At 44.0% G+C, this 16,386-nt stretch overlaps 1 protein-coding gene across 1 annotated transcript in view; it reads left to right on the top strand.

Moving 5' to 3' along the window:
- The window catches only part of LOC142599170 (dual specificity testis-specific protein kinase 1-like), a 376,984-nt gene that overhangs the window by 135,875 nt on the left and 224,723 nt on the right, over positions 1-16,386 (top strand). The gene's annotated exons all lie outside the window — the stretch shown is intronic.

The following is a 16,386-nucleotide window of genomic DNA, read 5'->3' as shown; positions in this document are numbered from 1 at the left end:
AGTGAGCTGCGAGATATGCAGAAAGATTTCAGCTGCCATCCAGGTGAGCACATAATTACCTGGCTGCTCCAATGCTGGGATAATGGGGCCAGTAGCCTGGAATTAGAGGGTAGGGAAGCCAAGCAGCTGGGATCCCTGTCCAGGAAAGGGGTCATTGATAGGGCGATTGGGAAAAAGACACAAGCCCTCAGCCTCTGGAGGTGACTCTTGTCAGGCATGAGGGAAAGGTAACACTTCAAAGAAGATGTTATATGTCACCCAGGCAAGTGGACCACCATGGAATGAGGTATCCAGTACCTGAGGGAATTAGCTGTGCGGGAGATGGCTTATTATGACCCGGACAATGTGCAGTTACCCACAGATGCCGATGAAATCCAACGTACCCAACCTATGTGGCAGAGGTTTGTACAGAGTGCACCACCAGCTTATGCCAAATCATTGGCAGTACTGGCCTGGAAAGACAAAGATGCACCAACAGTGAATGAAGTGGCTGGCCAACTCTGTCAATACAAAGAAAATCTCTCTTCCTCCCTAAGGGGCTGTGTCTCAGCTGTGGAAAGATTGTACAAAAAAGTCTGAAAACCTGTTCAAGAAACTGTCCTGGGAGGTCTGGCAACTCAAAGAATATAGGTCCAATTCCCTGCTTTTACAGACCAGTATCTCAGCTATAAGGAGTAAGCATTCCTCTGCTCAAGAGAGAGGATATAGAGGTTACACACCACGAGGCACCCTGTGTTTTTACCTGCATGACCATGGAGAGGACACGAGGAAGTGGGATGGAAAACCTACCTTGACTCCAGAGGCATGGGTACATGAACTGCAAGGAAAAACAATCTCAAATGGGGGTTTGTCCAGGAAAATTGCTGCTCCAGTCTCCAATAGGCAGTTCCCCAGACAGACTAGAAGGGCTGGTATTACTTCTGAGCTTATGGAAGGAGCTTCTGATTTGTATTTGCAAGAAGTGAGTAACAAGGATGAGATTCGAATACATATGTGCCACACGAACCCATTTCTTGGTAACAAATACAATGACCAGGATTAGAGGGGCCCTGCCTCCAGCCAGGAAGAGGAGAGGGACAACCGGGTTTACTGGACTGTGTGGATTCGATGGCCTGGCACATTAGATGCACAGGAGTATAAGGCTCTAGTGGACACCAGGGCACGGTGTACCCTAATGCAATCAGCCATTAAGGAGCAGAACCCATCTGTATTTCTGGTGTGACGGGAGGATCCCAACAGTTAACTCTGTTGGAGGCTGAAGTAAGTCTAACTGGGAATGACTGGGAAAAGCACCTCATTGTGACTGGCCCAGAAGCTCCATGAATCCTTGGCATAGACTACCTCTGGAGAGAGTGTTTCAAGGACCCAAAAGGGAGTCAGAGGAAAGCTGTCTACCTTGCCCAGTCTCTCGGAGGACCCTTCTGTTGTAGGGTTGCTGAGGGCTGAACAACAGGTGCCAGTTGCCACCACAACAGTGCACTGGTGGCAATATTGCACCAACAGAGACTCCCTGGTTCCCATCCACAAGCTAATTCATCAACTGGAAGGTCAGGGAGTGATCAGCAGAACCCACTCACCCTTTAACAGTCCCATATGGCCAGTGCGGAAGTCCAATGGCGAGTGGAGGCTGACGGTAGACTATCGTGGCCTGAATGGAGTCACACTGCCGATGAGTGCTGCTGTGCCAGATATGCTGGAGCTTCAATATGAACTGGAGTCAAAGGCAGCCAAGTGGTACGCCACAACTGATAGTGCTAATGCATTTTTCTCGATCCCTTTGGCAGCAGAGTGCAGGCCACAGTTTGCCTTCACTTGGAGGGGCGTCCAGTACACCTGGAATCGACTGCCCCAGGGGTGGAAACACAGCCCCACCATTTGCCATGGACTGATCCAGACTGCATTGGAACAGAGTGAAGCTCCGGAGTACCTGCAATACATTGATGACATCATCGTATGGGGTAACATAGCAGCAGAAGTCTCTGAGAAAGGGAAAAACATAGTCCAAATCCTTCTGAAAGCCAGTGTTTGCCATAAAACAAAGCAAGGTCAAGAGACCTGCACAGGAGATCCAGTTTTTAGGAATAAAATGGCAAGATGGATGCCATCAGATCCCAATGGATATTATCAACAAAATAGCAGCCATGTCTCCACCAACTAACAAAGAGGAAACACAAGCTTTCTTAGGTGTTGTGGGTTTCTGGAGGATGCATATCCCAAATTACAGTCTGGTTGTAAGCCCTCTTTATCAAGCAACCCTGAAGAAGAACGATTTCAAATGGGGCCCTGAGCAACGACAAGCCTTTGAACAAATGAAACAGGAAATTGTCCATGAAGTAGCCCTTGGGCCTGTCTGGGCAGGACCAGATGTGAAAAATGTGCTGTACACCGCAGCCGGGGAGAATGGCCCTACCTGGAGTCTCTGGCAGAAAGCACCAGGGGAGACTCGAGGTCGACCCCTGGTGTTTTGGAGTCGGGGATACAGAGGATCTGAGGCCCGCTACACTCCAACTGAAAAAGAGATATTGGCAGCATATGAAGGGGTTCGAGCTGCTTCAGAAGTGATTGGTACTGAAGCACAACTCCTCTTGGTACCCCGACTGCTGGTCCTGGGCTAGATGATCAAGGAGAGGGGGGCCCCCCCTGCACTACCATGCTACATGGAGGAAGTGGCTCTCACTGATCACGCAGCGGGCTCAAATAAGAAACCCCAATCACCCAGGAATTCTGGAAGTGATCGCGGACTGGTGAGGAGGAGGTGACGCATGCTGAAGAGGCCCCAGCGTATAATAAACTCCCAGAAAATGAGAAACCATATGCCCTCTTCACTGATGGGTCCTATCACATTGTGGGAAAGCATCAGAGGTGGAAGGCCGCTGTATGGACTCCTACACGACAACTCGCAGAAGCTACTGAAGGACAAGGTGAATCGAGTCAGGCTGCAAAGGTGAAAGCCATCCAGGTGGCTTCAGACATTGCTGAAAGGGAAAAGCAGCCAATGATCTACCTCTATACTGACTCATGGATGGTGGCTGTGGGTGTGGTTACAGCATTGGAAACACAGTAATTGGTAGCACAGAGGCAAACCAATTTGGGCTTGCCTCATTGTGGCAAGATACTGCTGCCCAGCTAGAGCAGCTGGTTGTAAAAGTACATCATGTAGATGCCCATGTACCCAAGATTCAGGCCACTGAGGAACATCAGAACAACCAGCAGGTGGATCAGGCTGCTAAGATTGAAGTGGCTCAGGTGGATTTGGACTGGCAACATAAAAGTGAACTATTTATAGCTCGGTGGGTCCATGAAACCTCAGACTATCAAGGAAGGGATGCAACATATAGATGTAGGGCTCGTGATTGAGGGGTGGACTTAACCATGGACACCATCTCACAGGTCATCCATCAATGTGAAACATGCGCTGCAATCAAGCAAGCCAAGCCGTTAAAGCCTCTGTGGTATGGAGGACAATGGCTGAAATATAAATATGGGGAAGCATGGCAGATTGATTACATCACACTCTTACAAATCCACCACGGCAAGTGTTATGTTCTTACAATGGTGGAAGTAACCACTGAATGGCTGGAAACATACTCTGAGACCCATGCCACCGCCCGGGACGCTATCCTGGGCCTTAACAAGCAAGTCCTGTGGCGACATGGCACCCCAGAGAGAATTGAGTCAGACAACGGGACTCATTTTCGGAACAACCTCATAGACACCTGGGCCAAAAAGAGCATGGCATTGAGTGGGTGTATCACATCCCCTACCATGCACCAGCCTCTGGGAAAATCCAACAATACAATGGACTGCTAAAGACTACCCTGAGAGCAATGGGTGGTGGGACCTTCAAACATTGGGACACACATTTATCAAAGGCCACCTGGTTAGTTAACACTGGGGGGGTGTCTATCAATCGAGCTGGTGCTGCCCAATCAAAACTTCCACACCCAGTAGAAGGGGATAAAGTCCCCGTAGTGCACATGAAAAATATATTGGGGAAGACAGTTTGGGTTAGCCCTGCTTCAGGCAAAGGTAAACCCATCTGTGGTTTTTGCTCAAGGATTTGATTTTGGGTGAAAATAGCAAATTATTTAAATTGTACCATGTTGATTGCTACATAATGTTGCATACCATCGCTACTATGATTGCTATATGCCATAACAACAGTATTATAGTCAGAATCGCTCAGACTAATGAAGAACGAACTTTGATGAAACCGAGCAAAGTGCAGAAGTAATGAAACCAGAACTGGCTTCAGCAACGAGTGCCCAGCAATTTCCTCAAGATTGACATCTTTAACCTGCAGAGCATGAACATGGACTGCGCCAGATATATCAGCTATGAGCTCCAGATGCAGCATGCAACAATCCAACATCACACACCCTCCTGCCCTGAGAGACTGTTATGACAGATGGAGCCCAAAAGTCATGGACTAAATGAACTCAACCAACATTTTAGAGGGATGGTCCATAGACTAAGGGAATTATATCTGTGTGTACATATCAAAAGACAGTAGAAGTAATTGTGATTAATTGGAGTGCATTGGGAAGTATAGGACCTGGGCATGACGTAGATGATATAGTATAAGGGGTGGATACTGTCCTGATTTCAGCTGAGATGATAGAGTTAATTTTTCTTTCTAGTAGCTGGTATAGTGCTGTGGTTTGGATTTAGGATGAGAATAATGTTGATAACACACTGATGTGTTTAGTTGTTGCTAGGTAGTTGTAGTGTTTACACTAAGTCAAGGACTTTTCAACTTCTCATGCCCTGCCAGGTGCACAAGAAGCTGGGAGAGCATAGCCAGGACAGCTGACCCAGACTGGCCAAAGGGATATTCCCTACCGTATAACGTCATGCTCTGTATATAAATGGGGAGGCTAGTCAGGAGGCAGATTTGCTGCTCAGGAACAGACTGGGCATCGAGTTTTTTTATTTTCCTTTCGCATGTAGTGAGCAATTGCATTTGTGCATCACTTCTATTATTGTTGTTGTTGTCATTATTGTCGTCGTCATCATCATCATCATCATCTTCCTTTGTTATCCTATTAAACTGTCTTTATCCAGCCCATGAGTTTGTTTTTCCATTCTCCTCCCCATCCTTTTGTGGGGAGAGGAGCGGCTGTGTGGTGCTTAGCTGCCAGCTGAGGCAAAACTACAACATAAGCGCGAAGCGTCTAACCCCTTAAGTAGAAAGACCAAGTTTCACCAGTTTGTATGTGCGATGTTTCCAACTTTGGGTATTGTTGAATTAGAATGAGCTATTGATAACATTTCTACTACACTTGAAACTGCCCAAAATGCTACTATAGATGCTTTAAAGAATCTACAATCTGAAATTAATTCACTCTCAGAATTAGCTATCCAAAATCTCTGGGGCTTAAGAGTATCTTTTAGCCTCACAATAAGGTGTTTATGTGTTAATAAATACTACCTGTTGGTTTTACACTAACAAATATAAACAAATCTAATACAATGTAAATAACATTCAACAACATGTCCGTACCTTTTACCAAATAGCTTGAGAACAATCTCTTCTCAGGGATCTGCCAGCTGACTGGCCTTGGCTATGGTCTTTGCTACCAGACCTCAGAATATGGGCACAAGCAGTTTAATGATATTAGCTCTCATTTTAGCTGTCAGAATTGTGCTTCTTTGGATCAGTGTGTGCATCACTTCGATCTAAACTGGTACTGTATACTTGTGTCTCAATTGACAAACCCTTTCAGAAGTCACAACAACATTGGGCTTGAGGAGGATATGTCTCCTCTGCCTCACACATTAGGAGGCAAGAGAGACACAGGGGAGATGTTATAGCCTCACTCCTAATGAGTCATAAGTGGTCATAGGCCAACAGGTGGAGTGACAGAGCTGCCACAGAGGTGACCGGGTAAACAACCTGACAAAGACTTAGGTGGGAGCCCAAGGCATCCCTGATAAGCTCAGCAAGGAGCCCAGACACCCTTGATGGGTGCAGAACAAAGAAACGGTAATAACGAACTGACCTTGCAGGAACATAGACGTAAGCAACAACTGTTCTGGGAACTGGTGTCCTACACCCACTTATGTATCTACACCAAAAAAGTATAGAAGTAACTCTATCTACCCAAGACAAGCTTCTCTGCAAGAGCTTCTCTGCACGAGATCTCCTGAACAGACTAGACCCTTGCTGGGGATGTGTGGCTGATTCCAGACTCTGATGTGGATCATTTATGAAGAGAGACTTTTCCATTGTCAATTAGCCTCACTCCTGGGAGCAGGAGTTTGGTGAGTGTCATACCAGTAACACCTCAAATAATATAGTGCACATATAGGTATCATAAGTATATACTTGCTTTACTGGTGGTAATTTTGTAGTAACTTGTAATATATATACTTGCTTTATTAGTGGTAATTTTGTAGTAACTTGTAATATACACTTGTTTTACTAGTAGTAATATGACCCAGAGCTCCCATCAACCTGACAGGCCATCTGCAGTGCTGCCTATGGCTTAGTTGCATTCACAATCTTTTTTTCTTTACCAGTGAGCTTTCCCAGGAGTGGTAGACACTAATGCTGTCCTTCCACAGTGACAGGACAAATAACTTATTGGCAAGAGCACCAGTCACTTCAGAAAGCTATGGAATTTATAGCAGAATATATTAGGATATGATGTGGATGTCAGAAAATTCAGCACGGGCTGGCTGACGACTGCCAATTTTGTGAAACAGTGGCTTAAAGCAAAAATCCCAAATATAATATAATTTTTTATAGGTGTTTAGTTCATTTTGCTATAAAAAAAAAAAACCCCTCTTAATCTTACCTAAAATGTTGCTAATGAATGATAGAAATGCCTCTGAATCTGGCAGAGCATGTGCAGACCAAATCAATGTGCACAGACCAATTACATAATCTGTGTTCAGTAGGTCTGGGTTATATTAGACTCGCTGTGATAAGTGGTATTGGGTCTGGCTGAGATGGAGTTAATTCTCCCCACAGCAGCCCTCATGGTGCTGTGCTGTGTATTGGTAGCTAGCAAGGTGTTGATAACACACCAGTGTTTTGGCTACTACTGAGCAGTGCCAGCACACATCAAGGCTGTCTCTCCAACATTTCTTTCCCCCTCCGTCAGCAGCAGGCTGGGGGTGGGCAAAATCTTGGGAGGGGACACAGCCAGGACAGCTGACCCAGACTGACCAAAGGGAGATTCCATACCATATGATGTCTGCTCAGCAATAAGAAGCTGAGAGATAGGGGGAGGAACAGGGCAGGGGCATTTGGGGTTTTTTTAATGGTTGTCTTCCGGAGTAACCAATATGCGTACTGAAGCCCTGCTTCCCAGGAAGTGGCTGGACATCGCCTGCTGGTGGGAAGTAGAGAATAATCTTTTGCTTTTTGCTTTGCTTCTGCGTGTGGCCTTTTGCTTTAGCTACATTAAACTGCCTTTATCTTGACCCATGAGTTTGGGGTTGTCTTTTTTCCATCTTAATTTTCTCCCCACCCTGCCTTGCTGAGGAGGGGAGTGATGGAGCGGCTTGGTGGACACCTGGCGTCCAGCCGAGGGTAAACCACCACATAAGTATAGAGTAATTGCGGGTGTGCTAGATGCACCACTTTGGATCTATGAGGTTAGCAATTCTGATAGAGCATTCTGCAGTTTTGGTTGCAGCATTCTGAGGTTTAGGCCAAAAGAATCATGAAATCAAACACAAAACACATGCAGTAAGCTTGGTTTTAGTTAATTGCCTGTACTGCATTATTTGATGAGGCTTCACCAAGGGCAAGTCTTGCCTGACTAACCTAGTGGTCTTCTATGATGGAGTGACTGCATCAGTGGACAGGGGAAGAGCTACAGAAGTCATCAATCTGGACTTCTGTAAGGCCTTTGACGCAGTTCCCTCCAACATTCTTCTCTCTAAACTGGAGAGATATGAATTTGATTGATGGGTGGTCTATTTGGTGGATAAGGAATTGGCTGGATGGTTGCGTCAAGAGTATTGGTCAACAGCAAAATGTCCGGATGGTGATCAGTGATGTGTGGTGTCCCTCAGGGGTCCATATTGGGACCAGTACTGTTTAATATCTTCATCAATGACATAGACAGTGGGATCGAGTGCACCCTCAGCAAATTTGCAGATGACACCAAGCTGAGTGGTGCAGTTGATATGCCTGAGGGATGGGATGCCATTCGGAGGGACCTGGACAGGCTTGAGAAGTGGGGCAATGCAAATCTCATGAGGTTCAATGAGGTCAAGTGCAAGGGCCTGCACCTGGGTTGGGGCAATCCCCGTTATCAATACAAGCTGGGGGATGAAGGGATTGAGAGCAGCCCTGCAGAGAAGGACTTGGGGATGCTTGTGGATAAGAAATTGGATATGAGCCGTCAATGTGCCCTTGCAGCCCAGAAAGCCAACCATATCCTGAGCTGCATCAAAAGAAGTGTGGCCAGCAGGTTGAAGGAAGTGATGCTCCCCTCTGCTCTGCTCTTGTGAGACCCCACCTGGAGTACTACATCCAGCTCTGGAGTCCTCAGTACAGGAAAGACATGGACCTGTTGGAGCAGGTCCAAAGGAGGGCCAAAAAAATGGTCAGAGGGTTGGAACACCTCTCCTATGAGGAAAGGTTGAGAGAGTTGGGGTTTTTCAGCCTGGAGAAGAGAAGGCTCCAGGGAGACCTTATTGCGTCCTTTCATTACTTAAAGGGGGCTTATAAGACAGATGGGGGACAGATTTTTTAGTAGGGCCTGTTGCGATAGGACAAGGGATAATGGTTTTAAACTAAAAGAAGGTAGATTCAGACTAGATATAAGGAAGAAATTTTTTACGATAAGGGTGGTGAAACCTGGAGCAGGTTGCTCTTCCTCCTCCTACTATACCTTTAAAAAGGGATGTCCCTGTTTATGTTGCTCAATATAGTGTGTTCTGTATTAACCAACAATTTACATGTTATAATTAGGGTCATCTCTAGAGCAGCCCAATTTACAAAATGTGGTTATTGTATTGTCCTTGTTCAGCATTGCTGACTGACACTGGACTACACTGAAAGTAGATAGATGGTATCTTTTGCCTTGGAACAACTGAAATAGCAGTTTGATGAACAGTTTTTCACTACATAGTACCAGTTACTTTTGTGGCATGTACTATTGCACTTGCTGAATCATGGTAGTTTTTATTTTTTGACAAGTTAAATGGCTCTTAGTTTTGTTTTACTCTTTGTCCTTTTGTAACAACACTAGCCATAAGACTTTTTGGTGGACTGAGTTAAAATTATGAACTTGAAATTTGTTAAAGGTCACCAAACTGTTTATTCCTCATGTCAACAATTTGCATTAATACTAGAGCTGGAAAAGTGTTTGCTTTAGTTCCTGAGTAAGATTCTGAGCATCCTAAAATAATCCCATAATAATGTTTTGAAACCCCTTATTAGAACTGTCACCATATTTAGAAAGATCTAGGATCTGAAGAAACAGGACATCTTCTAAGGTTAGAAAATACAGTGTGTTTAATTCCAAAATGTCCTTGCTTGAACTTGAAAGAACTCTGCTTTGTGTAATTAGTAAACAGACTTCTGAATTACATAAATCAAAGCTGTTCCTAATCCAGTCTACTCTGTGTGTGTGTGTGTTCATGTTCCTTACAGCCTCACACAGGTGACAGGTGATTCAGCTTGGCTGGGAATTAGCTATATAAGGCATTCTAGGAGGGTTTTCACTGCATTCTGTGAGGGACTTTCCTGTTAAAATGTGCTTATAAACTGCAGATTGCATTATTTAGCTAAAGATATCCCTATATTCATCAGTGATGAGTGGCTTCTCTCTCTGTGGTTGCTAGAGGCTTTGGGTAGAGGGGCCAGTAGCTAGTGCAAAATTTGTGTTTCTTCCTTCTCCCTGTAATACTCTTTATATGTAATAATAGCAACTTTTCTTCTTTCCCTTCAGATCTGCTCACAGTGAGCCAAGGAGAAAAAAAATTATTTGTTGGAATATTTTGTATTTATCAACTAGTTGCCAAAAGAGTAAGGTTTAGCATAGTGGAGCTTGCCTTTTGTAGCAGCAAATAAATGGAAGCAATGTACTACTTGTACTCTGCTTCAACAGTTTGTTTTAAGCATTCTCTCAAGTATATTTTTTCTTGTTTCTTCTGGTAGTTCCAGAAGCCTAGTTAGTATTAGAGCACACAGAATTATAAGAGTACCAAATATACGTGTCAGAGTCCAATTCTCTCTGACTAGGTTCCTTTAGATATTCCACATGAGGAGGGTTTAATGTTTTAAAACCAAATTTACTTTTTTGAAGATATTTGACATTACATGGGATCTTGATTCAGCAGAGTGATACAGCAATGTACTGAAATCACAACACAAGCACAATATAGCAATTGTAGTATACAGTTGCATCACAACACAGATGTGATTCCCATTACCAGTCTCTATATGCTCGCCATCATGACATCCCCAATTGCTGGGAAGGAATATATGGGTTGAAGCCAGCTCAAGTTCATTGTTTTTTTTAAAGTTCATTTTGCTAGTTGCTCAATTTTTATACTCTATATTGGGCTGAGCCATGCTGCTGTGGCTGGTGCAGGAAGACATTCAAACTTCTTTTGATTAACTCAGGGAAGGCCCTTTACATGCCAGGTGCCCACCAAAGCCACTCTATTACTCCCCCTCCTCAACTGCACAGGGCTCACGGGTTGAGATAAGGACAAGGAGAGATCACTCAGCAATGAATGTCACGGGCAAAACAGACTCAACTTGGGAAAATTAATTTAATTTATTACCAATCAAATCAGAGTAGAATAATGAGAAATAAAACAAAATCTTAAAAACATCTTCCCCCCACCCCTCCCTTCTTCCTGGGCTTAACTTCACTCCCAGTTTTCTCCTCCTCCCCAGTGGCACAGGGGGACAGGGAATGGGGGCTGTGGTCAGTTCATCACACATTGTCTCTGCTGCTCCTTCCTCCTCAGGGGGAGGACTCCTCACACTCTTCCCCTGCTCCAGTGTGGGGCCCCTCCCACGGGAGACAGTCCTCCATGAACTTCTCCAACATGAGTCCTTCCCATGGGCTGCAGTTCTTCACAAACTGATCCAGCATGGGTCTCTTCCATGGGGTGCAGTCCTTCAGGAACAGGCTGCTCCAGTATGGGTCCCCCATGGGGGTCACAAGTCCTGCCAACAAAACTGCTCCAGCGTGGGATCCTCTCTCCATGGGTCCACAGGTCCTGCCAGGAGTCTGCTGCAGCACAGGCTTCCCACAGGGCCACAGCCTCCTTCAGGTGCCTCCACCTGCTCCGGCGTGGGGTCCTCCACGGGCTGCAGGTGGATATCTGCTCCACCATCATCCTCCATGGGCTGCAGAGGGACAGCCTGCCTCACCATGGTCTTCAGGGGAATCTCTGCTCTGGTGCCTGGAGAACTTCCTCCCATTCATTCTTCGCTCTCCTTAGTGTCTGCAGAGTTATTTCTCTCATATTCTCACTCCTCTTTCTGGCTGCAATTGCTCCTCCTTCCCCCCCCCCCCCCCCCCCGCCCTTAAATATGTTATCACAGAGGCACTACCACTGTCACTGATTGGCTCAGCCTTGGTCCAGCGGCAGGTCTGTCTTGGAGCCAGCTGTCACTGGCTCTATCAGACAAAGGGGAAGATTCAAGCAGCTTCTCTCAGAAGCCATTCCTGTAGTCCCCCTGCTACCAAAACCTTGCCATGCAAACCCAATACAACTCAACTGATAGAAAGCCAGCTGATCCATTTATCTAAAAGAAAGGCCACCTTCCAGCCCCCTTTTTGTTAAGTTCAGATTTCTTTACAACAGTTATGTTCACTCCTTATATTCTTCCCTGAGCTTCATGAGCACATTGCCTGTATCCATCTCCTCTGAGCCTTCTTCCATTGTCTGGGTTTGTTGATCAGTCAGAAGATACCAAAGGAATGAATGTACTTTAAAATTACTTTATAATTGTATATTGTAAACAAAAAGTATCAGCATATATAGGATGATATAACCTTCATTAGAAAAGGGTTTCCATAGGTTAGCTACATATAAATGATGTTTATAAGCCATTTAAAGCTTTAGTTATTTTGTGGGGAGAAGGGGTAATTGTAAGACATTGGTAAGACATCTCACAGGTAAAGCAAGGATATAAGTATACTGCACAGTACTCTGATATTAATCTGCTATGTGTATGCTTTCAATGTATGAAAAAGTTGGGTGGATTTTCATGGTTATGGCGTTTGTCTTCCCAAGCAACAACTATACTTGCTGAGACCCTGCTTCCAGGAAGTGGCTGGACATCTGCCTGCTAATGGGAAGTAGGGAATGAATTCCTCTTTTTGCTTTCCTTGCACAGGCAGCTTTTGCTTTCCTTATTAAATTGTCATTATCTCAATCCATGAGTTTTTTTGCCTTCCTTCTATTTCTTTCATCCCCCGGGAGAGGGGAGTGAGTGAGAGGCAGGGTGGTGTTTGGCTGCTGGCTGGGGTCAACCCACCACAACAGTGAAGGGATTAAGAGAAGATTGTTACCTTCTTTGAATTACAAAAGAAAAAAATAGGGAAAAAATAGGAAGTAGAAAAGTAAACACAGTGATATGATTTGAAAGTTCATTTAAATTATATTGGTTTACTTCTGCATTGACCAGGTATTGTTTTCTTCATTTGCTTTCTTTGAGATGATAGCCTTATGCAGTACAACCAATGAATAACTGTATTGCTTTAGAGGTGTGCAAGTTGGTCATGATATATGGTGGGGCTGATGGATTGAAAAGAAAGGGCAGCAGTAAAACTGTCTTTCCTATCTTAAGCTGTTAAGACTGGTAAGAAGAGCATTTAATTTAATTTATGGGTGATAATTAAATAGATCCTAAACACTGACGCAAATTTATCTTTGTTTATACCACATATTTAATACCGAAATAATTTTGGAAATCACAGCTGGACTTTCATAGAATCATAGAATCATTTAGGTTGGAAAAGACCCTTAAGATCGAGTCCAACTGTACACCTAACACTGCCAAGTCCACCACTAAACCATGTCCCTAAGCACCACATCTACATGTCTTTTAAATACCTCCAGGGATGGTCACTCCACCACTTCCCTGGGCAGCCTGTTCCAATGTTTGACAACCCTTTTGGTGAAGAATTTTTTCCTAATATCCAATCTAAACCTCCCCTGGATCAACTTGAGACCATTTCACTTGTTGCTTGGGAGAAGAGACCAACACCCACCTCACTACACCCTCCTTTCAGGTAGTTGTAGAGAGCGATAAGGTCTCCCCGCAGCCTCCTTTTCTCCAGGCTAAACAACCCCAGTTCCCTCAGCCCCTCCTCATAAGACTTGTGCTCTAGACCCTTCACCAGCTTCATTGTCCTTCTCTGGACACACTCCAGCACCTCAATGTCCTTCCTGTAGCGAGGGGCCCAAAACAGAACACAGTATTCGAGGTGCGGCCTCACCAGAGCCAAGTACAGGGGCACAATCACATCCCTACTCCTGCTGGCCACACTATTCCTGATACAAGCCAGGATGCTGTTGGCCTTCTTGGCCACCTGGACACACTGCTGGCTCATGTTCAGCCAGCTGTTGACCAGCACCCCCAGGTCCTCTTCTGCCAGGCAGCTTTCCAGCCACTCTTCCCCAAGCCTGTAGCATTGCCTGGGGTTGTTGTGACCCAGGTGCAGGAACCAGCACTTGGCCTTGTTGAATCTCATACAGTTGGCCTCAGCCCATCGATCCGGCCTGTCCAGAGCCTTCCTACCCTCGAGCAGCTCAACACTCCCACCCAATTTGGTGTCATCTGCAGCCTTACTGAGGGCGCATTCAATCCCCTCATCCAGATCATCGATAAAGATATTAAACAAGACTGGCCCCAAGACTGAGCCCTGGTGAACAGCACTTGTGACTGGCCGCCAACTGGATTTAACTCCATTCACCACAACTCTTTGGGCTCATCCATCCAGCCAGTTTTTTACCCAGCAAAGAGTACACTCATCCAAGCCACAAGCAGCCAGTTTCTCCAGGAGAATGCTGTAGGAGACAGTACGAAAGGCTTTACTAAAGTCCAGGTACACAACATCCACAGCCTTTCCATCACCCACTGGGCAGGTCACCTGGTCATAGAAGGAGATCAGGTTGGTCAAGCAGGACCTGTCTTTCATAAACCCATGCCGACTGGGCCTGATCCTCTGGTTGTCACACACCTGCCATGTGATGGCACTCAAGATGAACCGCTCCATAACCTTCCCCAGCACACTTTAATATGTTATGGTGATCTGCTTTCTGAACTTAGCAATGCTAACCAGTAGAAATGGACAGACTTCAACTGATTTAGAACCAGCTCTAAAGCTAGGGTGTAAATAATAAACATTTAATTTTTATTAATCAGAAATCATTACTCAGTAAACATTCTGTCTTCTACAGAGCTGAATGAACCATGAAAAAATTTATGTTGTTTGTTAACTGATGAACAAGCATGACAAATTTACCTTGAATATTAATGTGACCATCTCTAGTAGGAATTTTAATTTGGATTCTAGGCAGTTTAGTGACACTAAGGCATTGTTTATATGTAGATAATTGCATGAATTTTCAGATAAAAGTAAAAAAAAGCATTAGATTGTGTAGTGATTTTCCCTCCTCCTGTTTCCCTGTTGTATTCAGTCAAAAAAAAAGTGTCATACCTCTTTTAAGATTGAATGGCATCCCACTCAAAATCATTATAGATGTAACATTTATTAAATCAACGAACAGCTAACAGCTTCCGATCTCCCCCATTCCCAACATTTGTTGAAGAATGGACAAGTCAAAGGCATACTTTAGACTAGCCTGATGCACAGGAACAAGAGGGGAACCATCTTTCACTTTATCATTCCCTCCATTGTCCTTAGTGGAAACCCATACAGGGATTTCATGGTAGACCTCAGTGCTGTTATGCATGGTGATTCACCATCTTAGATTTTTATTTTTCTTGTATAAGGGATCAGACTCTACTGCAGAAGAGGCAGAGACTTAATGTTTAATATGTGATTTCACATTTCAGTATTAGCTCCGGGATGTGGGTTTGGGGTTTGTTTGGTTTTTTGTGATTGTATATTCCTACTCCCTTAAAAATGCATGCTCTCACCTTCACTGTTTTAAGTTATTGTCTTTCATCAAAATATAACAAACATTTATAGCAAGGTGCCTGAAACAAACTCAGAATACATCCTTCTAAATTCTGAATCTTTCCTGTTATGAACTGGATTAAAGGTACACTGTTCAACTTGCATGTCACAGCATCATCCAGCCTCTATTCAGAAGCTACCACTATGTCAGGAGATATGGAGATGCAGCTCTAAAAACAGCAGGCTGTAGCTGACAGGGAATGAATGAATACTTAAGAGAACAGAGAGATGATTTTTTTTTTTCCTATTTCAAGGATATCATCTGGAGGACAGGTGAAACATGCTTGATGACATGCCTTAGTACACTGCTTTCACTAGAAAAAATATAAAATCCTAATTAACTGTCATGCAAGTACAAGTCCATGGCACCTCCTAAAGTTCTGAGAATCTCTGATGAAGATTCTGCTCAAAATCCATGGAATGTGAAGGGTCTGTGATTGGACTCTTCCAGTCAGACTAGACTCTCCAGCCAAATCACTACTCCTAGGAGCAGCTGTCCTCTTCTACCACCAGCTTACTGAAAATTTACGTTGGACACTTGACTCTTTGCAGAGTCACATATAGCCATACAGTTCAATTCACAGGATTTGGTTCAAGTCAGCAGCATTCACATTAGCAAAGAACTTTCCCTGTAGAAAGTTCATTACTAGACAAAGGCCAAGCTTACTCCATTTGTTCTGAAGACTGTTCTTTGATTCTGTACCTGAACTTTCATGAGTGTTGCTGTGCTGTGAAAAACTAAGATAGCTGTAAGTTTATGGTGACTTACTGGTTGATTCTACTAAAACACAAAAGGCTTAAATTTAAAAAGGGATGAAGTGCTATTTTAGCTAGATAATTGCAAAAAAAAAAAAAGATCAATTTTGCAACATTGCTTAATATCTCTCAGATAGTGGAGTTTTATAATCCATCACCCTTTTGTATATTTTTATGGATAGCTGATGTAGAAGACCCATTTAAGTTTTATATCCTAGTGTAGCACAGATTTGTATGAGTGCACAGGTATTTTAATATTCAGAAATATGAAACGTTTGCTTTTTTTTAAACCCCAGATCTCAAAAATTGGAAATTACCAGTTTTATTATTAATGCTAACAATAAACCTAAAGGTAAAAGAATAAGCAGTAGTTCTAGTCTAAAAATGATTTCAAGAAAATGTTGCACAAAAATGCTCAAGGTGTATATCCCTTAAATGACATTGATAATTTAAATTTTAACATCACCACATAGCATTAGAAATTTTAGTTGTT

The sequence above is a fragment of the Balearica regulorum genome, chromosome W, assembly GCF_011004875.1.
Source record: "Balearica regulorum gibbericeps isolate bBalReg1 chromosome W, bBalReg1.pri, whole genome shotgun sequence".
Classification (NCBI taxonomy): domain Eukaryota; kingdom Metazoa; phylum Chordata; class Aves; order Gruiformes; family Gruidae; genus Balearica; species Balearica regulorum.
This window is presented reverse-complemented; position numbering and strand designations above follow the sequence as displayed.